General features: G+C 54.2%; 1 long non-coding RNA gene across 1 annotated transcript in view; it reads right to left on the bottom strand.

The window, feature by feature from the left end:
• Positions 1–2652: 2652 nt before the first annotated feature.
• Positions 2653–27519, bottom strand: part of LOC142486308 (uncharacterized) — a 153378-nt gene continuing 128511 nt past the window's right edge. The window contains exons 2-3 of the long non-coding RNA XR_012798895.1: positions 7870–7999; positions 2653–6255 (exon numbers count right to left, since the gene is read on the bottom strand). This is a non-coding gene — a long non-coding RNA (uncharacterized LOC142486308). The remainder of the gene's footprint in view (positions 6256–7869; positions 8000–27519) is intronic.

Below are 27519 nucleotides of genomic sequence, written 5' to 3' on the forward strand. Positions count from 1 at the left end.
TTTCCGGCTTTCGTGTTGAATCCCCTTGGCGTGCCGCGCGTCACCGATGCGCGGTCACGCTTCATCGGGAGCGTGCGCGCACGGCGTGCGTGCCCAGGGCTCCCCGAAGGGAGCCCTGGTGTCCCGCGATGTGGGGGATGCGGTGGGGGCTCCAGGGACCCGGCGGACCCGGAGAGGGGAGGGGAAAGCCCCGATCGGAAGACCGATCCTCCGAGGCTCCGGCGCGTGCGCGGGAGAATGCGGCGCGCGCCCGGTATCTGTCGCGGCCGAGACCGGGTAAATGTTAGAATAAACTCGGCCGCGACAGTACCTAATAGGCACAAATACCTAATACTGATAATGGCACAAACACTGAATACTAATACCGGCACTGTAACAGGGCACTTACCCTGTTCAGAAAACTTGCCTCTAATCCAGCAGTGTGCTGGTTAATTGACCAGCACCTGGTTGATTGGAGGTGTTAGAAAAACCTGCCTCTGAGACAGGAAGTGAGACTCCTTAGCTCACACCTGAGCTGAACTAGGAGACAGAGCAGAGATTCCTGAGTCGCACAATTGGGGAGACTGACCAGAGGAACTGCTGTCTTGAGCTGCAGATTGACTGGACTGTATGCTGATAGCGAGACAAGGGGACCAGACCTCAAAACCTGGACATACATTGCTGTAGCACACAAAGGTGCTTACCCATGAGAGCAGAGAGGACTTCCCCTACAGCTTCAGGAGAACAGATAAGACTTTCTTTTGGAACTGTAATATATCTGTATATATGTTTATATTTTGGGGCTGGTAAATAGCTTAGCTAACCAACCCAGTCAGAGAGGGCTGAGCTGCATGTGTAGATACAGTAGTCTCCAAAGCAGAGATAGGTTTTTTGTTTGGCTTATTTTCATATATTTTTGCTGTGTTTAAAGCGACAGGCACAATAAAGCCTTGTTTTAATTTCACCTTAAAACAGTCTCCATTGTGTACCTCTGCACATGTCCTCCTACATATGGTGTCAGAAGTGGGATGAGAGGTTGCCTTTGAAGTTAAAAGGGCCCGGAGATTGCCTGTGGAATTGTTTTTGTGCTTTTTGCCTACAAACAGCCTGAGCAACATAAACAATCACATGCAGCAGAGATCAGAGTTAAAGCGACACACCCAGGCAGGAAATCTACACTGCACTGAAACTCGCAAAACCACAGATGGACTCTTTTTCCCAATCCCAAGAGGAGAGAGAGAGACTGCTGAAGCAGGTAAACCTTATTTGCCTATCACAATAAAGTGTAATATGGTCATTGAAATAGGGGTTTTGCCTTCCAGCCGTAGTCAGGGTTCAAGAAGTGAGTTAGCCCTCAAAAGGGATAGGTGTTTGTTGTTTTCAAATGTTTCGCTGAAGCAGTGAATACAGATGGTGACCCACGAGCGGTACTGATTCTGCAAATAAAGGTTGCCACACTGCATAGGACTACCAGCTGTGAATGGAATATATGCAGAAAAGTGTGAAAATTGATGCAAGACTGTGCTGAAGCAGGGGAATTTTCAGCAAACAAATGTTGAGTGTAAAATTGCCCTACCGGGGAAAAAGGGATTGCTTAACTGTGTAAAAGGTATCCCAAAGCCAATTGCTGAGTGTTAAGTCACCCTGCCAGGAGTGAAAGAAATATTCCACTGCAAAGAAATAGAACCCTGGGAATTTAAAATGGCCACCCAGCTGAAGTCAAATATAGACTCTGTAAAAATAGGGAAGAAAATGTGTTCCTTGTGTAAAGAACCCCACCACACGGAGCAGTGTCCCTTCAGGCCTTATTCAGACGATGAGAATAAATGTGTGCACAGTAATGCTAATGTTGTAAAACTTACCCAAGAAAAAGAAAAGTCTACAGAGATGCCTGTGAGAGCTACGAACTCTACAAGCAAAATATGCCCATCTGTAGGACTACCACAATTGGGGGTTCTAGCAAATACAGTGGCAACAGCTGCAATAGTGCCTCCTGAGGTCAGGAAGAAAACTACACCTGATAGCCCCAAAATGGAGGACAAGATGCAGCGTTCCTGTAATGAACCCTACCCCATGGAAGAGTGGCCCTTCCAGTCCGATGAGGAGGAAGACATCTCTTACGGGGTACCCAAACCGAGTCACACCCACAAAACACCCCAAGAATGGTGGGGGTGCCTGAACTCGGTACGAACAAAAAAAAACGCTCCCTATGATGACGAATATGATCAGCAGGAGAAAGAGCGGGAGCAGTGGATCACCGAATATTTCCGTCAGCTATTACAGTTGCAAGAAAAGCCTGGCGTATACAATGAAGCCGCTGAAGTATCAAATAATGGAGACCCCCATATTCCTGATCGGACGGAGTCATCCAAAACAAAAAGGCGGAAAAAGAAAAGCGGTTCTTCACTTACCGTGGAAGGAACAGACACATCCGCAGATCCTGTGGAGAAAAAGGGGGACCGAGTTGCCCTGCAGCCTAGAGAAAATGGAGAATTCATCCCGCGAATAATCGAATATCCAGAGGGCCCAAGGCAGAAGTCGTGTACCCCAAATAAGTGTCTGTCCAGTGCCAACAGTGAGGAACCCTCAACCAACCATCCCAGGGAAGCGGAGCCAGAACCAGTGAGTGACGATCCCTTGACCAGCCCTGAAGACGCCCTGAAAATTGCCAGGCGTGACTGTGATCTACTCCGGGAACAATTGAAACTTGAGAGGGATGATAATGCTGAGTTACAGAAGACGGTGCTCGCAATGTACTCTGAATCTGGAACAGAATTGGACGATCTCAAGACTGAGCTAGATACTGCAAACGCTACTATTTCCGCCATGGATGAAAAGCAGAGCCAATCTGATAAAATGATGGCTAAGCTGAAGCGGAAGTATGAGGAGGCACTGAAGCAGATGACAGTCTTTCAGCAAGAGGTTCACACTCTTCGCGTAGAGTTGAATGCCTCACAACAGGAGGTCAACAGTGTCCGGACAGAGGTGGACGTATCTCAGAAAGAGGTTCATACACTCCACAAAGCACTGGATGCCTCACATCATGAGATCAACAGCTGCCGCACAGAACTGGAAGTCTACAGAAAGGAACTTCACAGTCTCACTGAGGAGCTGGACATGTCAAAGAAAACTATCCTCCATCTTAACTTAGATCTCAAAGTCTCTCAGAAGGAGCTTCAGAACCTAAACCTGGAGATGGAAGTCTCACGCCAGGAGACAGCCCGCCTCCAAGCAGATGTGCAAAAATGGAAGGTGGACTGCAAGGAGGCCCTGCATAGTACAGAGACTGAAAAAGGAGAACATTTAAGATTAAAAAAAGAAAATTCGGAGTTGACAAACCAGGTCAATGGAAGAATGAAAAGCTGCACGAGCTTGAAAAAATAAAGAACCGGTTGGAAGATGAAAAATTTGTAGCAGAGCACCGACTGCAGAACCAACTGCAAGGTCTGCGTACGCACCTCAAGAATGTCAAAGAGAAGCAGCGAACTCTGCAGGAAGGAAATCTGCAGCTGCTAAGGAAATACAACTGCTCAGGAACGTCTGATTACCCAGTGCGTCCTCGCAAAGCAGCAGGATAAACTGAAGGCTACCCTGACCATCACCAAAGCATCGCTAGAGGCTAAGCTTAGAGGCCAGGTGACTCGGTACAAGAGGGCGAACAAAAAGGTCCAGAAACTGAGACGAGTATCTGCGGCCAAAGCGAAGAAGTTCACAGTGCTCCACAAAATAAAGAATGATAGGTGGAAGCAAGCTCGGAGAAAGCACAGGGAAGAAATAAAGACCCTGAAAGGAGAATGGCCTCCAATACGGGAAAAGGTATTGGCTCTGTCCAAGCATCGGTATCCCACAGTAACTAAGGCCCGTGAGGACAAGTGTACAGTGAGAGCTGGGGACACCACTCACCTTCAAAACAAGATTACGAAGTTTGAGCCACCTAAGAAAGCACTAGCCAAACCTGCAGCCGCCCAACAGGCAACAAACAGAGGTAGGAGTGCAGAATCAAAGCCAGAAGAATCCTTAGCTGAGGAAGCTGAAAAGATAGGACGTTCTCTGGAAATGGAGCTGGAATCGCAACTCAATCCCAAAGAAGCTGAACTGGCGACTACATTGAATGGGAAAAGTGCAGGAAAACAGCTTCAAGAACTGAAGGCTCAAGTGGCTGTCCTTGGGCGCTCCTGGGATACCAGGAAATGGAGATTTGGTGCTAAAGTGGAGCACATGGGAAGGATGACGAGAGAGAGCGATTTGCATAGGCGCTCTGCAACTGTCGCCATACAGTCTGCCTACAAAAAGAAGAGTGCCCAATACAGGGGAAAGCTCAAGACCATGTGGTCAGTAGAAAGACTGTACTTGGAAAAAGTTCTCCTCGAGCAACTGAGGACTGCTGATCTCAATCACCTTCTGGAGGAGACACTACAAAACTGGAGGAAGGGCTCCAATCCCAGCAGGACTGAGGGTTCTCCTCCATCCACTCTCATTCAAGTCACAGAGTTATCTTGAGTGAGAGTGGAAGGATGGGCTTTGGCCGTGGCAAGCCCGAGCTTCCCACAAACAGGGGAGGTATGTAACAGGGGACTTACCCTGTTCAGAAAACTTGCCTCTAATCCAGCAGTGTGCTGGTTAATTGACCAGCACCTGGTTGATTGGAGGTGTTAGAAAAAGCCTGCCTCTGAGACAGGAAGTGAGACTCCATAGATCACACCTGAGCTGAACTAGGAGACAGAGCAGAGATTCCTGAGTCGCACAATTGGGGAGACTGACCAGAGGAACTGCTGTCTTGAGCTGCAGAAGGACTGGACTGTATACTGATAGCAAGACAAGGGGACCAGACCTCAAAACCTGGACAGACATTGCTGTAGCACACAAAGGTGCTTACCCAGGAGAGCAGAGAGGACTTCCCCTACAGCTTCAGGAGAACAGATAAGACTTTCTTTTGGAACTGTAATATATCTGTATATATGTTTATATTTTGGGGCTGGTAAATAGCTTAGCTAACCAACCCAGTCAGAGAGGGCTGAGCTGTATGTGTAGATAGTCTCCAAAGCAGAGATAGGTTTTTTGTTTGGCTTATTTTCATATGTTTTGCTGTTTAAAGCGACAGGCACAATAAAGCCTTGTTTTAATTTCACCCTAAAACAGTCTCCATTGTGTACCTCTGCACATGTCCTCCTACAGGCACGAACACCTAATACTAATACTGGCACAACCAGCTAATACCAATACCGGCACAAATACCTAATTCTAGTAGTTATACTAACACTAATCCATAACATCAATACCCAATCTCAATATCTAATACTAACACTAATCCATAACATCAATACCCAATCTCAATATCTAATACTAACACTAATCCATAACATCAATACCCAATCTCAATATCTAATACTAACACTAATCCATAACATCAATACCCAATCTCAATATCTAATACTAACACTAATCCATAACATCAATACCCAATCTCAATATCTAATACTAACACTAATCCATAACATCAATACCCAATCTCAATATCTAATACTAATCCATAACATCAAGAACTAATCTCAATATCTAATACTAACACTAATCCATAACATCAATACCCAATCTCAATATCTAATACTAACACTAATCCATAACATCAATACCCAATCTCAATATCTAATACTAATCCATAACATCAAGAACTAATCTCAATATCTAATACTAACACTAATCCATAACATCAATACCCAATCTCAATATCTAATACTAACACTAATCCATAACATCAATACCCAATCTCAATATCTAATACTAATCCATAACATCAAGAACTAATCTCAATATCTAATACTAACACTAATCCATAACATCAATACCCAATCTCAATATCTAATACTAACACTAATCCATAACATCAATACCCAATCTCAATATCTAATACTAATCCATAACATCAAGAACTAATCTCAATATCTAATACTAACACTAATCCATAACATCAATACCCAATCTCAATATCTAATACTAACACTAATCCATAACATCAATACCCAATCTCAATATCTAATACTAATCCATAACATCAATAACTAATCTCAATATCTAATACTAACACTAATCCATAACACCCACCTAGTGACCGAAAAATCGCCCACACACCCCAATCCACCTCTGTACTCACAACAAACCACTCTGTGCTGTATGTGGGGGTCCTGTCGAATTTCGGGGTACATGGGATGACAGCTTGATCCCCAATCTTCACCTCAACCAACGGGGGAACCAACACCGTCAACAAGCACAGAGAGCCTGCGAGAGAGAGCAAGAGAGAGCAGAGGGTGAGAGAGCGCGTGGAGAGAGGGGGAGAGAGAGCAAGAGAGAGCGTCACGAGAGCAGGAGGTGAGAAAGTGCGCAGAGAGAGGGCGAGAGAAAGCGCTGAAAAGGGAGAGCAATAGAGCACATGGAGAGTGGGGAGGGCGAGAGAGAGCACGATGAGAGGGTGAGAGGGCGAGAGAGAGCACGATGAGAGGGTGAGAGAGAGAGGGTGAGAGGGCGAGTGAGAGAGCGATGAGAGGGGAGGGCGAGAGAGAGCACGATGAGAGGGTGAGAGGGGGAGAGAGAGAGCGATGAGAGGGGAGGGCGAGAGAGAGCGCACGGAGAGAGGGGAGGGCGAGAGAGAGCGCGCGGAGAGAGGGGATGGCGAGAGAGAGCGCGCGGAGAGAGAGGAGGGCGAGAGCACGCGGAGAGAGGGGAGGGCGAGAGCGCCCGGGAGAGGGGAGGGTGAGAGAGCGTGCGGAGAAAGGGGGGGCGAGAGAGCGCGTGGAGAGGAGGGTGTGAGAGCGCGCTTAGAGAGGGGAGGGAGCGAGAGCGCGCGTAGAGAGGGGAGGGCGCGAGAGCGTGCGGAGAGGGGAGGGTGAGAGAATGCACGGAAAGATGGGAGGGCGAGAGTGCGAAGAGAGAGGGGAGGGCGAGAGCACCAGGAGAGAGGGGAGGGCGAGAGAGCTCACGGAGAGGGGAGGGTGAGAGCATGCGGAGAGGGGAGGGTGAGAGCGCGCGGAGAGGGGAGGGTGAGAGCGCGCAGAGAGGGGGGAGGGCGAGAGAGAGCTCGCGGAGAGAGGGGAGGGCGAGAGAGCGTGCATAGAGAGGGGAGGGCGTGAGAGCGCACGTAGAGAGGGGAGGGTGAGAGAGCGCGGAGAGAGGGGAGGGTGAGAGCGCTCGGAGAGAGGGGAGGGTGAGAGAATGCGCGGAGAGAGGGGAGGGCGAGAGTGCGCGCGGAGAGAGGGGAGGGCGAGAGAGCCCAATAGGAGGAGTTATAGGGAGCAGTTATATGGGCCAATAGGAGTTCTAGAGATGGGGTTATATGGGGCAATAGGAGGAGTTGTAGGGGGTATGAGGAGTCCTAGGGATGGGGTTATATGGACAGTGTGTGGCGGTACGGGCTGCATGGCATGGTATAATAAAGGATAAGCCCAATGGATGAGTGGCCAGTATATAATGAGTCCGAGGGCTGGGAGAGTATACACGCCAAGGCATGAGCATGTTCTCCCCCAGCAGCAAGAAGTCTATCTCTGCGAGAGGTATGGAGCCAAAGTCGGGAACCGTGACCAGTGTTCTAGCCCAGTCGGCTCGGTTCCCATTAGTCACTTCCACATTCCCACTCTCTGCGGAGGAGAGGTCTCTGCTGATTGGTCATCACTGTTCTCCATGTTTTCAAATAGAGGGCGGGAAACGACAGACGTTAACACATGAGAGCGCCACAGTTGTTCATGCTTGGTCTCGGTGTCTAGAGACCAATGGTAGCGTGGGCTAAGCACGTGTCATTTTCCCCATTGGAAGATATGGAAGAACGGTGCTCAGCCAATCACGGCAGGGGGGGGATGAACGGCCAATCACATGCGAGGGCGGCGGGGCTACAGGTCTGACCTTTTGCCGATCGTGATGACAGAGCTAGCGGGAGATATGAATCGACCAATCACAGGACACCTCCAGTGGCTATTGCCAGCAGAGATGATCCAAGCTGGAGTTCCACAAGGGCAGGTGAGATGGTGCCGATCTGGCAGCGAAGGAAACAGACCCAGTTTTAGAACGTGAGCATTCCCAGTGAGGCCTTTTGTACCCAACCAAACAAAGTCTGGAAAGAGGGGCCTCCAGGCCCATAAACGGGCATCACTCCCCCAGCATAAGAATAGGGTACCCAGCGGGGGGCATGGTGCATAGGGTGGAAGTGTCTGACGTGGCCCCCCTATGTCCAGTAAGGTGATGCTACAGTCCCACATGGAAAAATCACTACACACAGAACCACTGCTTTCACATAACAATAACATTTACATACACACACAGGCAATCCACTGCCTTACAATAACCATTGGGTCACGGTCAGTGACCCTTATAAAAGGGACATAAGGACCGGTCTCAACCATTATTTTCACCGTCCTAGTGCTCAGTTTACCACAGTTATAAAGGGGTGGTTGTGACGGTGAGGGGGTAACCAGGCCATCAATAAAGGCATTATGCCCGGCTGGTTACCTCTGAGCCCTGTGTCAGGTTTTAGAGTGTCAGCTCTTCACCCTGTGTACTGTACCTGCAATGAATGTCTTGTATGGGAATAAAGAATGTGTGTGTTTTACCTTTCCAGGAGCGCTAATCAGGGGGGATTCTCAGGCTATGAGTTTCGGGGGTGGGGGGGAAGGGTTGTGATAAAAGTGTTGTCCGATTGTGTGTAGGTAGCCGGGGTCCTGATTACCCCAGAAATGTATCCGGGAATCAGGTCAGATTCCCAGAGACATATAGACATCACTCCAGTCAAAATTCTCCCTAGGAAGCAGTTACGCGACTCAGCGCCAGGTCTCCCTGCTTCAGCACAGACCAGAAATGTAAAAGGGGGCAAAGGGATGTATATCCCGGGTACAGTCAAGGTTCCTAAGTTAGTGAGGATCCCTCAGTATATGCCCAGGTACCCCAGAATCAGTACAGAGGTTCTGGGCGGATTCTCCAACAGTATATTGAGTTTCAAGAAGTTTTATGCAACCTAAGTCCCAGTTTCAGTAAGGGAAAGAGATCCAGCCCTGGGATGGCAGCTAAGGGAAGTAGATCCAGCCTTGGGATGGCAGCTAAGGGAAAGAGATCCAGCCCTGGGATGGCAGCTAAGGGAAAGAGATCCAGCCCTGGGATGGCAGCTAAGGGAAAGAGATCCAGCCCTGGGATGGCAGCTAAGGGAAAGAGATCCAGCCCTGGGATGGCAGCTAAGGGAAAGAGATCCAGCCCTGGGATGGCAGCTAAGGGAAAGAGATCCAGCCTTGGGATGGCAGCTAAGGGAAAGAGATCCAGCCCTGGGATGGCAGCTAAGGGAAAGAGATCCAGCCCTGGGATGGCAGCTAAGGGAAAGAGATCCAGCCCTGGGATGGCAGCTAAGGGAAAGAGATCCAGCCTTGGGATGGCAGCTAAGGGAAAGAGATCCAGCCCTGGGATGGCAGCTAAGGGAAAGAGATCCAGCCCTGGGATGGCAGCTAAGGGAAAGAGATCCAGACCTGGGATGGCAGCTAAGGGAAAGAGATCCAGCCCTGGGATGGCAGCTAAGGGAAAGAGATCCAGCCTTGGGATGGCAGCTAAGGGAAGTAGATCCAGCCTTGGAATGGCAGCTAAGGGAAGGAGATCCAGCCTTGGAATGGCAGCTAAGGGAAGGAGATCCAGCCCTGGGATGGCAGCTAAGGGAAGGAGATCCAGCCCTGGGATGGCAGCTAAGGGAAAGAGATCCAAACCTGTGATGGCAGCTAAGGGAAAGAGATCCAGCCCTGGGATGGCAGCTAAGGGAAAGAGATCCAGCCCTGGGATGGCAGCTAAGGGAAAGAGATCCAGCCCTGGGATGGCAGCTAAGGGAAAGAGATCCAGCCCTGGGATGGCAGCTAAGGGAAAGAGATCCAGCCCTGGGATGGCAGCTAAGGGAAAGAGATCCAGCCTTGGGATGGCAGCTAAGGGAAAGAGATCCAGCCCTGGGATGGCAGCTAAGGGAAAGAGATCCAGCCCTGGGATGGCAGCTAAGGGAAAGAGATCCAGCCCTGGGATGGCAGCTAAGGGAAAGAGATCCAGCCTTGGGATGGCAGCTAAGGGAAAGAGATCCAGCCCTGGGATGGCAGCTAAGGGAAAGAGATCCAGCCCTGGGATGGCAGCTAAGGGAAAGAGATCCAGACCTGGGATGGCAGCTAAGGGAAAGAGATCCAGCCCTGGGATGGCAGCTAAGGGAAAGAGATCCAGCCTTGGGATGGCAGCTAAGGGAAGTAGATCCAGCCTTGGAATGGCAGCTAAGGGAAGGAGATCCAGCCTTGGAATGGCAGCTAAGGGAAGGAGATCCAGCCCTGGGATGGCAGCTAAGGGAAGGAGATCCAGCCCTGGGATGGCAGCTAAGGGAAAGAGATCCAAACCTGTGATGGCAGCTAAGGGAAAGAGATCCAGCCCTGGGATGGCAGCTAAGAGAAAGAGATCCAGCCCTGGGATGGCAGCTAAGGGAAAGAGATCCAGCCCTGGGATGGCAGCTAAGGGAAAGAGATCCAGCCCTGGGATGGCAGCTAAGGGAAGGAGATCCAGCCTTGGAATGGCAGCTAAGGGAAGGAGATCCAGCCCTGGGTTGGCAGCTAAGGGAAAAAGATCCAGCCCTGGGATGGCAGCTAAGGGAAAGAGATCCAGCCCTGGGATGGCAGCTAAGGGAAAGAGATCCAGCCCTGGGATGGCAGCTAAGGGAAAGAGATCCAGCCCTGGGATGGCAGCTAAGGGAAGGAGATCCAGCCCTGGGATGGCAGCTAAGGGAAAGAGATCCCGCCCTGGGATGGCAGCTAAGGGAAAGAGATCCAGCCCTGGGATGGCAGCTAAGGGAAAGAGATCCAGCCCTGGGATGGAAGCTAAGGGAAAGAGATCCAGAACTGGGATGGCAGCTAAGGGAAGGAGATCCAGCCCTGGGATGGCAGCTAAGGTAAGGAGATCCAGCCCTGGGATGGCAGCTAAGGGAAGGAGATCCAGCCCTGGGATGGCACCTAAGGGAAGGAGATCCAGCTCTGGGATGGCAGCTAAGGGAAGGAGATCCAGCCCTGGGATGGCAGCTAAGGGAAAGAGATCCAGCCCTGGGATGGCAGCTAGAGGAAAGAGATCCAGCCCTGGGATGGCAGCTAAGGGAAAGAGATCCATCCCTGGGATGGCAGCTAAGGGAAAGAGATCCAGCCCTGGGATGGCAACTAAGGGAAAGAGATCCAGCCCTGGGATGGCAGCTAAGGGAAAGAGATCCAGCCCTGTGATGGCAGCTAAGGGAAAGAGATCCAGCCCTGGGATGGCAGCTTAGCGAAAGAGATCCAGCCCTGGGATGGCAGCTAAGGGAATAAGGGAAAGAGATCCAGCCCTGGATGGCAGCTAAGGGAAAGAGATCCAGCCCTGGGATGGCAGCTTAGGGAAAGAGATCCAGCCCTGGGATGGCAGCTAAGGGAAGGAGATCCAGCCCTGGGAGTGCAGCTAAGGGAAAGAGATCCAGCCCTGGGATGGCAGCTAAGGGAAAGAGATCCATCCCTGGGATGGCAGCTAAGGGAAGGAGATCCAGCCCTGGGAGTGCAGCTAAGGGAAAGAGATCCAGCCCTGGGAGTGCAGCTAAGGGAATAAGGGAAAGAGATCCAGGCCTGGGATGGCAGCTAAGGGAAAGAGATCCAGGCCTGGGATGGCAGCTAAGGGAATAAGGGAAAGAGATCCAGCCCTGGGATGGCAGCTAATGGAATAAGGGAAAGAGATCCAGCCCTGGGATGGCAGCTAAGGGAAAGAGATCCATCCCTGGGATGGCAGCTAAGGGAACGAGATCCAGCCCTGGGATGGCAGCTAGGGGAAAGAAATCCAGCCCTGGGATGGCAGCTAAGGGAAAGAGATCCAGCCCTGGGATGGCAGCTAAGGGAAAGAGATCCATCCCTGAGATGCCAGCTAAGGGAAAGAGATCCAGCCCTGGGATGGCAGCTAAGGGAAAGAGATCCAGCCCTGGGATGGCAGCTAAGGGAAAAAGATCCAGCCCTGGGATGGCAGCTAAGGGAAACAGATCCCGCCCTGGGATGGCAGCTAAGGGAAAGAGATCCAGCCCTGGGATGGCAGCTTAGGGAAAGAGATCCAGCCCTGGGATGGCAGCTAAGGGAATAAGGGAAAGAGATCCAGCCCTGGATGGCAGCTAAGGGAAAGAGATCCAGCCCTGGGATGGCAGCTTAGGGAAAGAGATCCAGCCCTGGGATGGCAGCTAAGGGAAGGAGATCCAGCCCTGGGAGTGCAGCTAAGGGAAAGAGATCCAGCCCTGGGATGGCAGCTAAGGGAAAGAGATCCATCCCTGGGATGGCAGCTAAGGGAAGGAGATCCAGCCCTGGGAGTGCAGCTAAGGGAAAGAGATCCAGCCCTGGGAGTGCAGCTAAGGGAATAAGGGAAAGAGATCCAGGCCTGGGATGGCAGCTAAGGGAAAGAGATCCAGGCCTGGGATGGCAGCTAAGGGAATAAGGGAAAGAGATCCAGCCCTGGGATGGCAGCTAATGGAATAAGGGAAAGAGATCCAGCCCTGGGATGGCAGCTAAGGGAAAGAGATCCATCCCTGGGATGGCAGCTAAGGGAACGAGATCCAGCCCTGGGATGGCAGCTAGGGGAAAGAGATCCAGCCCTGGGATGGCAGCTAAGGGAAAGAGATCCAGCCCTGGGATGGCAGCTAAGGGAAAGAGATCCATCCCTGAGATGCCAGCTAAGGGAAAGAGATCCAGCCCTGGGATGGCAGCTAAGGGAAAGAGATCCAGCCCTGGGATGGCAGCTAAGGGAAAAAGATCCAGCCCTGGGATGGCAGCTAAGGGAAACAGATCCCGCCCTGGGATGGCAGCTAAGGGAAAGAGATCCAGCCCTGGGATGGCAGCTAAAGGATGGAGATCCAGCCCTGGGATGGCAGCTAAGGGAACGAGATCCAGCCCTGGGATGGCAGCTAAGGGAAAGAGATCCAGCCCTGGGATGGCAGCTAAGGGAAGGAGATCCAGCCCTGGGATGGCAGCTAAGGGAACGAGATCCAGCCCTGGGATGGCAGCTAAGGGAAAGAGATCCAGCCCTGGGATGGCAGCTAAGGGAAAGAGATCCAGCCCTGGGATGGCAGCTAAGGGAAAGAGATCCAGCCCTGGGATGGCAGCTAAGGGAAGGAGATCCAGCCCTGGGATGGCAGCTAAGGGAAAGAGATCCAGCCCTGGGATGGCAGCTAAGGGAAAGAGATCCAGCCCTGGGATGGCAGCTAAGGGAAAGAGATCCAGCCCTGGGATGGCAGCTAAGGGAATAAGGGAAAGAGATCCAGCCCTGGGATGGCAGCTAAGGGAATAAGGGAAAGAGATCCAGCCCTGGGATGGCAGCTAATGGAAAGAGATCCAGCCCTGGGATGGCAGCTAAGGGAAGGAGATCCAGCCCTGGGATGGCAGCTAAGGGAAAGAGATCCAGCCCTGGGATGGCAGCTAAGGGAATAAGGGAAAGAGATCGAGCCCTGGGATGGCAGCTAATGGAAAGAGATCCAGCCCTGGGATGGCAGCTAAGGGAAAGAGATCCAGCACTGGGATGGCAGCTAAGGGAAAGAGATCCAGCCCAGGGATGGCAGCTAAGGGAAAGAGATCCAGCCCTGGGATGGCAGCTAAGGGAAAGATCCCGCCCTGTGATGGCAGCTAAGGGAAGGAGATCCAGCCCTGGGATGGCAGCTAAGAGAAAGAGATCCAGCCCTGGGATGGCAGCTAAGGGAAAGAGATCCAGCACTGGGATGGCAGCTAAGGGAAAGAGATCCAGCCCTGGGATGGCAGCTAAGGGAAAGAGATCCAGCCCTGGGATGGCAGCTAAGGGAAAGAGATCCATCCCTGGGATGGCAGCTAAGGGAAAGAGATCCAGCCCTGGGATGGCAGCTAAGGGAAAGAGATCCAGCCCTGGGATGGCAGCTAAGGGAAGGAGATCCAGCCCTGGGATGGCAGCTAAGGGAAGGAGATCCAGCCCTGGGATGGCAGCTAAGGAAAAGAGATCCAACCCTGGGATGGCAGCTAAGGGAAAGAGATCCAGCCCTGGGATGGCAGCTAAGGGAAAGAGATCCAGCCCTGGGATGGCAGCTAAGGGAAAGAGATCCAGCCCTGGGATGGCAGATAAGGGAAAGAGATCCAGTCCTGGGATGGCAGCTAAGGGAAGGAGATCCAGCCCTGGGATGGCAGCTAAGAGAAAGAGATCCAGCCCTGGGATGGCAGCTAAGGGAAAGAGATCCAGCCCTGGGATGGCAGCTAAGGGAAGGAGATCCAGCCCTGGGATGGCAGCTAAGGGAAAGAGATCCAGCCCTGGGATGGCAGCTAAGGGAATAAGGGAAAAAGATCCAGCCCTGGGATGGCAGCTAATGGAAAGAGATCCAGCCCTGGGATGGCAGCTAAGGGAAAGAGATCCAGCCCCTGGATGGCAGCTAAGGGAAGGAGATCCAGCCCTGGGATGGCAGCTAAGGGAAGGAGATCCAGCCCTGTGATGGCAGCTAAGGGAATAAGGGAAAGAGATCCAGCACCTGGGATGGCAGCTAAGGGAAAGAGATCCAGCCCTGGGATGGCAGCTAAGGGAAAGAGATCCAGCCCTGGGATGGCAGCTAAGGGAAAGAGATCCAGCCCTGGGGTGGCAGCTAAGGGAAAGAGATCCAGCCCTGGGATGGCAGCTAAGGGAAAGAGATCCAGCCCTGGGATGGCAGCTAAGGGAATAAGGGAAAGAGATCCAGCCCTGGGATGGCAGCTAAGGGAAAGAGATCCAGCCCTGGGATGGCAGCTAAGGGAAAGAGATCCAGCCCTGGGGTGGCAGCTAAGGGAAAGAGATCCAGCCCTGGGATGGCAGCTAAGGGAAAGAGATCCAGCCCTGGGATGGCAGCTAAGGGAAAGAGATCCATCCCTGGGATGGCAGCTAAGGGAAAGAGATCCAGCCCTGGGATGGCAGCTAAAGGAAAGAGATCCAGCCCTGGGATGGCAGCTAAGGGAAGGAGATCCAGCCCTGGGATGGCAGCTAAGGGAAGGAGATCCAGCCCTGGGATGGCAGCTAAGGAAAAGAGATCCAACCCTGGGATGGCAGCTAAGGGAAAGAGATCCAGCCCTGGGATGGCAGCTAAGGGAAAGAGATCCAGCCCTGGGATGGCAGCTAAGGGAAAGAGATCCAGCCCTGGGATGGCAGATAAGGGAAAGAGATCCAGTCCTGGGATGGCAGCTAAGGGAAGGAGATCCAGCCCTGGGATGGCAGCTAAGAGAAAGAGATCCAGCCCTGGGATGGCAGCTAAGGGAAAGAGATCCAGCCCTGGGATGGCAGCTAAGGGAAGGAGATCCAGCCCTGGGATGGCAGCTAAGGGAAAGAGATCCAGCCCTGGGATGGCAGCTAAGGGAATAAGGGAAAAAGATCCAGCCCTGGGATGGCAGCTAATGGAAAGAGATCCAGCCCTGGGATGGCAGCTAAGGGAAAGAGATCCAGCCCCTGGATGGCAGCTAAGGGAAGGAGATCCAGCCCTGGGATGGCAGCTAAGGGAAAGAGATCCAGCCCTGGGATGGCAGCTAAGGGAAAGAGATCCAGCCCTGGGATGGCAGCTAAGGGAAAGAGATCCCGCCCTGGGATGGCAGCTAAGGGAAAGAGATCCAGCCCTGGGATGGCAGCTAAGGGAAGGAGAAACAGCTCTTGGATGGCAGCTAAGGGAAAGAGATCCAGCCCTGGGATGGCAGCTAAGGGAAGGAGATCCAGCCCTGTGATGGCAGCTAAGGGAATAAGGGAAAGAGATCCAGCACCTGGGATGGCAGCTAAGGGAAAGAGATCCAGCCCTGGGATGGCAGCTAAGGGAAAGAGATCCAGCCCTGGGGTGGCAGCTAAGGGAAAGAGATCCAGCCCTGGGATGGCAGCTAAGGGAAAGAGATCCAGCCCTGGGATGGCAGATAAGGGAAAGAGATCCAGTCCTGGGATGGCAGCTAAGGGAAGGAGATCCAGCCCTGGGATGGCAGCTAAGAGAAAGAGATCCAGCCCTGGGATGGCAGCTAAGGGAAAGAGATCCAGCCCTGGGATGGCAGCTAAGGGAAGGAGATCCAGCCCTGGGATGGCAGCTAAGGGAAAGAGATCCAGCCCTGGGATGGCAGCTAAGGGAATAAGGGAAAAAGATCCAGCCCTGGGATGGCAGCTAATGGAAAGAGATCCAGCCCTGGGATGGCAGCTAAGGGAAAGAGATCCAGCCCCTGGATGGCAGCTAAGGGAAGGAGATCCAGCCCTGGGATGGCAGCTAAGGGAAAGAGATCCAGCCCTGGGATGGCAGCTAAGGGAAAGAGATCCAGCCCTGGGATGGCAGCTAAGGGAAAGAGATCCCGCCCTGGGATGGCAGCTAAGGGAAAGAGATCCAGCCCTGGGATGGCAGCTAAGGGAAGGAGAAACAGCTCTTGGATGGCAGCTAAGGGAAAGAGATCCAGCCCTGGGATGGCAGCTAAGGGAAGGAGATCCAGCCCTGTGATGGCAGCTAAGGGAATAAGGGAAAGAGATCCAGCACCTGGGATGGCAGCTAAGGGAAAGAGATCCAGCCCTGGGATGGCAGCTAAGGGAAAGAGATCCAGCCCTGGGATGGCAGCTAAGGGAAAGAGATCCAGCCCTGGGATGGCAGCTAAGGGAAAGAGATCCAGCCCTGGGGTGGCAGCTAAGGGAAAGAGATCCAGCCCTGGGATGGCAGCTAAGGGAAAGAGATCCAGCCCTGGGATGGCAGCTAAGGGAATAAGGGAAAGAGATCCAGCCCTGGGATGGCAGCTAAGGGAAAGAGATCCAGCCCTGGGATGGCAGCTAAGGGAATAAGGGAAAGAGATCCAGCACCTGGGATGGCAGCTAAGGGAAAGAGATCCAGCCCTGGGATGGCAGCTAAGGGAAAGAGATCCAGCCCTGGGATGGCAGCTAAGGGAAAGAGATCCAGCCCTGGGATGGCAGCTAAGGGAAAGAGATCCAGCCCTGGGGTGGCAGCTAAGGGAAAGAGATCCAGCCCTGGGATGGCAGCTAAGGGAAAGAGATCCAGCCCTGGGATGGCAGCTAAGGGAATAAGGGAAAGAGATCCAGCCCTGGGATGGCAGCTAAGGGAAAGAGATCCAGCCCTGGGATGGCAGCTAAGGGAAAGAGATCCAGCCCTGGGGTGGCAGCTAAGGGAAAGAGATCCAGCCCTGGGATGGCAGCTAAGGGAAAGAGATCCAGCCCTGGGATGGCAGATAAGGGAAAGAGATCCAGTCCTGGGATGGCAGCTAAGGGAAGGAGATCCAGCCCTGGGATGGCAGCTAAGAGAAAGAGATCCAGCCCTGGGATGGCAGCTAAGGGAAAGAGATCCAGCCCTGGGATGGCAGCTAAGGGAAGGAGATCCAGCCCTGGGATGGCAGCTAAGGGAAAGAGATCCAGCCCTGGGATGGCAGCTAAGGGAATAAGGGAAAAAGATCCAGCCCTGGGATGGCAGCTAATGGAAAGAGATCCAGCCCTGGGATGGCAGCTAAGGGAAAGAGATCCAGCCCCTGGATGGCAGCTAAGGGAAGGAGATCCAGCCCTGGGATGGCAGCTAAGGGAAAGAGATCCAGCCCTGGGATGGCAGCTAAGGGAAAGAGATCCAGCCCTGGGATGGCAGCTAAGGGAAAGAGATCCCGCCCTGGGATGGCAGCTAAGGGAAAGAGATCCAGCCCTGGGATGGCAGCTAAGGGAAGGAGAAACAGCTCTTGGATGGCAGCTAAGGGAAAGAGATCCAGCCCTGGGATGGCAGCTAAGGGAAGGAGATCCAGCCCTGTGATGGCAGCTAAGGGAATAAGGGAAAGAGATCCAGCACCTGGGATGGCAGCTAAGGGAAAGAGATCCAGCCCTGGGATGGCAGCTAAGGGAAAGAGATCCAGCCCTGGGATGGCAGCTAAGGGAAAGAGATCCAGCCCTGGGATGGCAGCTAAGGGAAAGAGATCCAGCCCTGGGGTGGCAGCTAAGGGAAAGAGATCCAGCCCTGGGATGGCAGCTAAGGGAAAGAGATCCAGCCCTGGGATGGCAGCTAAGGGAATAAGGGAAAGAGATCCAGCCCTGGGATGGCAGCTAAGGGAAAGAGATCCAGCCCTGGGATGGCAGCTAAGGGAAAGAGATCCAGCCCTGGGATGGCAGCTAAGGGAAAGAGATCCAGCCCTGGGATGGCAGCTAAGGGAAGGAGATCCAGCCCTGGGATGGCAGCTAAGGGAAAGAGATCCAGCCCTGGGGTGGCAGCTAAGGGAAAGAGATCCAGCCCTGGGATGGCAGCTAAGGGAAAGAGATCCAGCCCTGGGATGGCAGCTAAGGGAAAGAGATCCAGCCCTGGGATGGCAGCTAAGGGAAGGAGATCCAGCCCTGGGATGGCAGCTAAGGGAAAGAGATCCAGCCCTGGGATGGCAGCTAAGGGAAAGAGATCCAGCCCTGGGATGGCAGCTAAGGGAAAGAGATCCAGCCCTGGGATGGCAGCTAAGGGAAGGAGATCCAGCCCTGGGATGGCAGCTAAGGGAAAGAGATCCAGCCCTGGGGTGGCAGCTAAGGGAAAGAGATCCAGCCCTGGGATGGCAGCTAAGGGAAAGAGATCCAGCCCTGGGATGGCAGCTAAGGGAATAAGGGAAAGAGATCCAGCCCTGGGATGGCAGCTAAGGGAAAGAGATCCAGCCCTGGGATGGCAGCTAAGGGAAGGAGATCCAGCCCTGGGATGGCAGCTAAGGGAAAGAGATCCAGCCCTGGGATGGCAGCTAAGGGAATAAGGGAAAGAGATCCAGCCCTGGGATGGCAGCTAAGGGAATAAGGGAAAGAGATCCAGCCCTGGGATGGCAGCTAAGGGAAAGAGATCCAGCCCTGGGATGGCAGCTAAGGGAAAGAGATCCAGCCCTGGGATGGCAGCTAAGGGAAAGAGATCCAGCCCTGGGATGGCAGCTAAGGGAAAGAGATCCAGCCCTGGGATGACAGCTAAGGGAAAGAGATCAATCCCTGGGATGGCAGCTAAGGGAAAGAGATCCAGCCCTGGGATGGCAGCTAAGGGAAAGAGATCCAACCCTGGGATGGCAGCTAAGGGAAAGAGATCCCGCCCTGGGATGGCAGCTAAGGGAAAGAGATCCAGCCCTGGGATGGCAGCTAAGGGAAAGAGATCCAGCCCTGGGATGGCAGCTAAGGGAAGGAGATCCAGCCCTGGGATGGCAGCTAAGGGAACGAGATCCAGCCCTGGGATGGCAGCTAAGGGAAAGAGATCCAGCCCTGGGATGGCAGCTAAGGGAAGGAGATCCAGCCCTGGGATGGCAGCTAAGGGAAAGAGATCCAGCCCTGGGATGGCAGCTAAGGGAAAGAGATCCAGCCCTGGGATGGCAGCTAAGGGAAAGAGATCCAGCCCTGGGATGGCAGCTAAGGGAATAAGGGAAAGAGATCCAGCCCTGGGATGGCAGCTAAGGGAATAAGGGAAAGAGATCCAGCCCTGGGATGGCAGCTAATGGAAAGAGATCCAGCCCTGGGATGGCAGCTAAGGGAAGGAGATCCAGCCCTGGGATGGCAGCTAAGGGAAAGAGATCCAGCCCTGGGATGGCAGCTAAGGGAATAAGGGAAAGAGATCCAGCCCTGGGATGGCAGCTAATGGAAAGAGATCCAGCCCTGGGATGGCAGCTAAGGGAAAGAGATCCAGCACTGGGATGGCAGCTAAGGGAAAGAGATCCAGCCCAGGGATGGCAGCTAAGGGAAAGAGATCCAGCCCTGGGATGGCAGCTAAGGGAAAGATCCCGCCCTGGGATGGCAGCTAAGGGAAGGAGATCCAGCCCTGGGATGGCAGCTAAGAGAAAGAGATCCAGCCCTGGGATGGCAGCTAAGGGAAAGAGATCCAGCACTGGGATGGCAGCTAAGGGAAAGAGATCCAGCCCTGGGATGGCAGCTAAGGGAAAGAGATCCAGCCCTGGGATGGCAGCTAAGGGAAAGAGATCCATCCCTGGGATGGCAGCTAAGGGAAAGAGATCCAGCCCTGGGATGGCAGCTAAGGGAAAGATCCAGCCCTGGGATGGCAGCTAAGGGAAGGAGATCCAGCCCTGGGATGGCAGCTAAGGAAAGGAGATCCAGCCCTGGGATGGCAGCTAAGGAAAAGAGATCCAACCCTGGGATGGCAGCTAAGGGAAAGAGATCCAGCCCTGGGATGGCAGCTAAGGGAAAGAGATCCAGCCCTGGGATGGCAGCTAAGGGAAAGAGATCCAGCCCTGGGATGGCAGATAAGGGAAAGAGATCCAGTCCTGGGATGGCAGCTAAGGGAAGGAGATCCAGCCCTGGGATGGCAGCTAAGGGAAAGAGATCCAGCCCTGGGATGGCAGCTAAGGGAAAGAGATCCAGCCCTGGGATGGCAGCTAAGGGAAGGAGATCCAGCCCTGGGATGGCAGCTAAGGGAAAGAGATCCAGCCCTGGGATGGCAGCTAAGGGAAAGAGATCTAGCCCTGGGATGGCAGCTAAGGGAAAGAGATCCCGCCCTGGGATGGCAGCTAAGGGAAAGAGATCCAGCCCTGGGATGGCAGCTAAGGGAAGGAGAAACAGCTCTTGGATGGCAGCTAAGGGAAAGAGATCCAGCCCTGGGATGGCAGCTAAGGGAAGGAGATCCAGCCCTGTGATGGCAGCTAAGGGAATAAGGGAAAGAGATCCAGCCCTGGGATGGCAGCTAAGGGAAAGAGATCCAGCCCTGGGATGGCAGCTAAGGGAAAGAGATCCAGCCCTGGGATGGCAGCTAAGGGAAAGAGATCCAGCCCTGGGATGGCAGCTAAGGGAAAGAGATCCAGCCCTGGGGTGGCAGCTAAGGGAAAGAGATCCAGCCCTGGGATGGCAGCTAAGGGAAAGAGATCCAGCCCTGGGATGGCAGCTAAGGGAATAAGGGAAAGAGATCCAGCCCTGGGATGGCAGCTAAGGGAAAGAGATCCAGCCCTGGGATGGCAGCTAAGGGAAAGAGATCCAGCCCTGGGATGGCAGCTAAGGGAAAGAGATCCAGCCCTGGGATGGCAGCTAAGGGAAGGAGATCCAGCCCTGGGATGGCAGCTAAGGGAAAGAGATCCAGCCCTGGGATGGCAGCTAAGGGAATAAGGGAAAGAGATCCAGCCCTGGGATGGCAGCTAAGGGAAAGAGATCCAGCCCTGGGATGGCAGCTAAGGGAAGGAGATCCAGCCCTGGGATGGCAGCTAAGGGAAAGAGATCCAGCCCTGGGATGGCAGCTAAGGGAATAAGGGAAAGAGATCCAGCCCTGGGATGGCAGCTAAGGGAATAAGGGAAAGAGATCCAGCCCTGGGATGGCAGCTAAGGGAAAGAGATCCAGCCCTGGGATGGCAGCTAAGGGAAAGAGATCCAGCCCTGGGATGGCAGCTAAGGGAAAGAGATCCAGCCCTGGGATGGCAGCTAAGGGAAAGAGATCCAGCCCTGGGATGACAGCTAAGGGAAAGAGATCAATCCCTGGGATGGCAGCTAAGGGAAAGAGATCCAGCCCTGGGATGGCAGCTAAGGGAAAGAGATCCAACCCTGGGATGGCAGCTAAGGGAAAGAGATCCCGCCCTGGGATGGCAGCTAAGGGAAAGAGATCCAGCCCTGGGATGGCAGCTAAGGGAAAGAGATCCAGCCCTGGGATGGCAGCTAAGGGAAGGAGATCCAGCCCTGGGATGGCAGCTAAGGGAACGAGATCCAGCCCTGGGATGGCAGCTAAGGGAAAGAGATCCAGCCCTGGGATGGCAGCTAAGGGAAGGAGATCCAGCCCTGGGATGGCAGCTAAGGGAAAGAGATCCAGCCCTGGGATGGCAGCTAAGGGAAAGAGATCCAGCCCTGGGATGGCAGCTAAGGGAAAGAGATCCAGCCCTGGGATGGCAGCTAAGGGAATAAGGGAAAGAGATCCAGCCCTGGGATGGCAGCTAAGGGAATAAGGGAAAGAGATCCAGCCCTGGGATGGCAGCTAATGGAAAGAGATCCAGCCCTGGGATGGCAGCTAATGGAAGGAGATCCAGCCCTGGGATGGCAGCTAAGGGAAAGAGATCCAGCCCTGGGATGGCAGCTAAGGGAATAAGGGAAAGAGATCCAGCCCTGGGATGGCAGCTAATGGAAAGAGATCCAGCCCTGGGATGGCAGCTAAGGGAAAGAGATCCAGCACTGGGATGGCAGCTAAGGGAAAGAGATCCAGCCCAGGGATGGCAGCTAAGGGAAAGAGATCCAGCCCTGGGATGGCAGCTAAGGGAAAGATCCCGCCCTGGGATGGCAGCTAAGGGAAGGAGATCCAGCCCTGGGATGGCAGCTAAGAGAAAGAGATCCAGCCCTGGGATGGCAGCTAAGGGAAAGAGATCCAGCACTGGGATGGCAGCTAAGGGAAAGAGATCCAGCCCTGGGATGGCAGCTAAGGGAAAGAGATCCAGCCCTGGGATGGCAGCTAAGGGAAAGAGATCCATCCCTGGGATGGCAGCTAAGGGAAAGAGATCCAGCCCTGGGATGGCAGCTAAGGGAAAGATCCAGCCCTGGGATGGCAGCTAAGGGAAGGAGATCCAGCCCTGGGATGGCAGCTAAGGAAAGGAGATCCAGCCCTGGGATGGCAGCTAAGGAAAAGAGATCCAACCCTGGGATGGCAGCTAAGGGAAAGAGATCCAGCCCTGGGATGGCAGCTAAGGGAAAGAGATCCAGCCCTGGGATGGCAGCTAAGGGAAAGAGATCCAGCCCTGGGATGGCAGATAAGGGAAAGAGATCCAGTCCTGGGATGGCAGCTAAGGGAAGGAGATCCAGCCCTGGGATGGCAGCTAAGGGAAAGAGATCCAGCCCTGGGATGGCAGCTAAGGGAAAGAGATCCAGCCCTGGGATGGCAGCTAAGGGAAGGAGATCCAGCCCTGGGATGGCAGCTAAGGGAAAGAGATCCAGCCCTGGGATGGCAGCTAAGGGAAAGAGATCTAGCCCTGGGATGGCAGCTAAGGGAAAGAGATCCCGCCCTGGGATGGCAGCTAAGGGAAAGAGATCCAGCCCTGGGATGGCAGCTAAGGGAAGGAGAAACAGCTCTTGGATGGCAGCTAAGGGAAAGAGATCCAGCCCTGGGATGGCAGCTAAGGGAAGGAGATCCAGCCCTGTGATGGCAGCTAAGGGAATAAGGGAAAGAGATCCAGCCCTGGGATGGCAGCTAAGGGAAAGAGATCCAGCCCTGGGATGGCAGCTAAGGGAAAGAGATCCAGCCCTGGGATGGCAGCTAAGGGAAAGAGATCCAGCCCTGGGATGGCAGCTAAGGGAAAGAGATCCAGCCCTGGGGTGGCAGCTAAGGGAAAGAGATCCAGCCCTGGGATGGCAGCTAAGGGAAAGAGATCCAGCCCTGGGATGGCAGCTAAGGGAATAAGGGAAAGAGATCCAGCCCTGGGATGGCAGCTAAGGGAAAGAGATCCAGCCCTGGGATGGCAGCTAAGGGAAAGAGATCCAGCCCTGGGATGGCAGCTAAGGGAAAGAGATCCAGCCCTGGGATGGCAGCTAAGGGAAGGAGATCCAGCCCTGGGATGGCAGCTAAGGGAAAGAGATCCAGCCCTGGGGTGGCAGCTAAGGGAAAGAGATCCAGCCCTGGGATGGCAGCTAAGGGAAAGAGATCCAGCCCTGGGATGGCAGCTAAGGGAATAAGGGAAAGAGATCCAGCCCTGGGATGGCAGCTAAGGGAAAGAGATCCAGCCCTGGGATGGCAGCTAAGGGAAAGAGATCCAGCCCTGGGATGGCAGCTAAGGGAAAGAGATCCAGCCCTGGGATGGCAGCTAAGGGAAGGAGATCCAGCCCTGGGATGGCAGCTAAGGGAAAGAGATCCAGCCCTGGGATGGCAGCTAAGGGAATAAGGGAAAGAGATCCAGCCCTGGGATGGCAGCTAAGGGAATAAGGGAAAGAGATCCAGCCCTGGGATGGCAGCTAAGGGAAAGAGATCCAGCCCTGGGATGGCAGCTAAGGGAAAGAGATCCAGCCCTGGGATGGCAGCTAAGGGAAAGAGATCCAGCCCTGGGATGGCAGCTAAGGGAAAGAGATCCAGCCCTGGGATGGCAGCTAAGGGAAAGAGATCAATCCCTGGGATGGCAGCTAAGGGAAAGAGATCCAGCCCTGGGATGGCAGCTAAGGGAAAGAGATCCAACCCTGGGATGGCAGCTAAGGGAAAGAGATCCAGCCCTGGGATGGCAGCTAAGGGAAAGAGATCCAGCCCTGGGATGGCAGCTAAGGGAAAGAGATCCAGCCCTGGGATGGCAGCTAAGGGAAAGAGATCCAGCCCTGGGATGGCAGCTAAGGGAAGGAGATCCAGCCCTGGGATGGCAGCTAAGGGAAAGAGATCCAGCCCTGGGATGGCAGCTAAGGGAAGGAAATCCAGCCCTGAGATGCCAGCTAAGGGAAAGAGATTCAGCCCTGGGATGGCAGCTAAGGGAAAGAGATCCAGCCCTGGGATGGCAGCTAAGGGAAAGAGATTCAGCACTGGGATGGCAGCTAAGGGAAGGAGATCCAGCCCTGGGATGGCAGCTAAGGGAAAGAGATCCAGCCCTGGGATGGCAGCTAAGGGAAAGAGATCCAGCCCTGGGATGGCAGCTAAGGGAAAGAGATCCAGCCCTGGGATGGCAGCTAAGGGAAAGAGATCCAGCCCTGGGATGGCAGCTAAGGGAAAGAGATCCAGCCCTGGGATGGCAGCTAAGGGAAAGAGATCCAGCCCTGGGATGGCAGCTAAGGGAAAGAGATCCAGCCCTGGGATGGCAGCTAAGGGAAAGAGATCCAGCCCTGGGATGGCAGCTAAGGGAAAGAGATCCAGCCCTGGGATGGCAGCTAAGGGAAGGAGATCCAGCCCTGGGATGGCAGCTAAGGGAAAGAGATCCAGCCCCGGGATGGCAGCTAAGGGAAGGAGATCCAGCCCTGAGATGCCAGCTAAGGGAAAGAGATTCAGCCCTGGGATGGCAGCTAAGGGAAAGAGATCCAGCCCTGGGATGGCAGCTAAGGGAAAGAGATTCAGCCCTGGGATGGCAGCTAAGGGAAGGAGATCCAGCCCTGGGATGGCAGCTAAGGGAAAGAGATCCAGCCCTGGGATGGCAGCTAAGGGAAAGAGATCCAGCCCCTGGATGGCAGCTAAGGGAAGGAGATCCAGCCCTGGGATGGCAGCTAAGGGAAAGAGATCCAGCCCTGGGATGGCAGCTAAGGGAAAGAGATCCAGCCCTGGGGTGGCAGCTAAGGGAAAGAGATCCAGCCCTGGGATGGCAGCTAAGGGAAAGAGATCCCGCCCTGGGATGGCAGCTAAGGGAAAGAGATCCAGCCCTGGGATGGCAGCTAAGGGAAAGAGATCCAGCCCTGGGATGGCAGCTAAGGGAATAAGGGAAAGAGATCCAGCCCTGGGATGGCAGCTAAGGGAAAGAGATCCAGCCCTGGGATGGCAGCTAAGGGAAAGAGATCCAGTCTTGGGATGGCAGCTAAGGGAAAGAGATCCAGCCCTGGGATGGCAGCTAAGGGAAGGAGATCCAGCCCTGGGATGGCAGCTAAGGGAAAGAGATCCAGCCCTGGGGTGGCAGCTAAGGGAAAGAGATCCAGCCCTGGGATGGCAGCTAAGGGAAAGAGATCCAGCCCTGGGATGGCAGCTAAGGGACTAAGGGAAAGAGATCCAGCCCTGGGATGGCAGCTAAGGGAAAGAGATCCAGCCCTGGGATGGCAGCTAAGGGAAAGAGATCCAGCCCTGGGATGGCAGCTAAGGGAAAGAGATCCAGCCCTGGGATGGCAGCTAAGGGAAGGAGATCCAGCCCTGGGATGGCAGCTGAGGGAAAGAGATCCAGCCCTGGGATGGCAGCTAAGGGAATAAGGGAAAGAGATCCAGCCCTGGGATGGCAGCTAAGGGAATAAGGGAAAGAGATCCAGCCCTGGGATGGCAGCTAAGGGAAAGAGATCCAGCCCTGGGATGGCAGCTAAGGGAAAGAGATCCAGCCCTGGGATGGCAGCAAAGGGAAAGAGATCCAGCCCTGGGATGGCAGCTAAGGGAAAGAGATCCAGCCCTGGGATGGCAGCTAAGGGAAAGAGATCAATCCCTGGGATGGCAGCTAAGGGAAAGAGATCCAGCCCTGGGATGGCAGCTAAGGGAAAGAGATCCAACCCTGGGATGGCAGCTAAGGGAAAGAGATCCAGCCCTGGGATGGCAGCTAAGGGAAAGAGATCCAGCCCTGGGATGGCAGCTAAGGGAAAGAGATCCATCCCTGGGATGGCAGCTAAGGGAAAGAGATCCAGCCCTGGGATGGCAGCTAAGGGAAAGAGATCCAGCCCTGGGATGGCAGCTAAGGGAAAGAGATCCAACCCTGGGATGGCAGCTAAGGGAAAGAGATCCAGCCCTGGGATGGCAGCTAAGGGAAAGAGATCCAGCCCTGGGATGGCAGCTAAGGGAAAGAGATCCAGCCCTGGGATGGCAGCTAAGGGAAAGAGATCCAGCCCTGGGATGGCAGCTAAGGGAAGGAGATCCAGCCCTGGGATGGCAGCTAAGGGAAAGAGATCCAGCCCTGGGATGGCAGCTAAGGGAAGGAGATCCAGCCCTGAGATGCCAGCTAAGGGAAAGAGATTCAGCCCTGGGATGGCAGCTAAGGGAAAGAGATCCAGCCCTGGGATGGCAGCTAAGGGAAAGAGATTCAGCCCTGGGATGGCAGCTAAGGGAAGGAGATCCAGCCCTGGGATGGCAGCTAAGGGAAAGAGATCCAGCCATGGGATGGCAGCTAAGGGAAAGAGATCCAGCCCTGGGATGGCAGCTAAGGGAAAGAGATCAATCCCTGGGATGGCAGCTAAGGGAAAGAGATCCAGCCCTGGGATGGCAGCTAAGGGAAAGAGATCCAACCCTGGGATGGCAGCTAAGGGAAAGAGATCCAGCCCTGGGATGGCAGCTAAGGGAAAGAGATCCAGCCCTGGGATGGCAGCTAAGGGAAAGAGATCCAGCCCTGGGATTGCAGCTAAGGGAAAGAGATCCAGCCCTGGGATGGCAGCTAAGGGAAGGAGATCCAGCCCTGGGATGGCAGCTAAGGGAAAGAGATCCAGCCCTGGGATGGCAGCTAAGGGAAGGAGATCCAGCCCTGGGATGGCAGCTAAGGGAAAGAGATCCAGCCCTGGGATGGCAGCTAAGGGAAAGAGATCCAGCCCCTGGATGGCAGCTAAGGGAAGGAGATCCAGCCCTGGGATGGCAGCTAAGGGAAAGAGATCCAGCCCTGGGATGGCAGCTAAGGGAAAGAGATCCAGCCCTGGGGTGGCAGCTAAGGGAAAGAGATCCAGCCCTGGGATGGCAGCTAAAGGAAAGAGATCCCGCCCTGGGATGGCAGCTAAGGGAAAGAGATCCCGCCCTGGGATGGCAGCTAAGGGAAAGAGATCCAGCCCTGGGATAGCAGCTAAGGGAAAGATATCCAGCCCAAGGAAGGAGATCCAGCCCTGGGATGGCAGCTAAGGGAAAGAGATCCAGCCCTGGGATGGCAGCTAAGGGAAAGAGATCCAGCCCTGGGATGGCAGCTAAGGGAAAGAGATCCAGCCCTGGGATGGCAGCTAAGGGAAAGAGATCCAGCCCTGGATGGAAGCTAAGGGAAAGAGATCCAGCCCTGG

This window comes from Ascaphus truei, unplaced genomic scaffold (assembly GCF_040206685.1).
Source record: "Ascaphus truei isolate aAscTru1 unplaced genomic scaffold, aAscTru1.hap1 HAP1_SCAFFOLD_810, whole genome shotgun sequence".
NCBI lineage: Eukaryota > Metazoa > Chordata > Amphibia > Anura > Ascaphidae > Ascaphus > Ascaphus truei.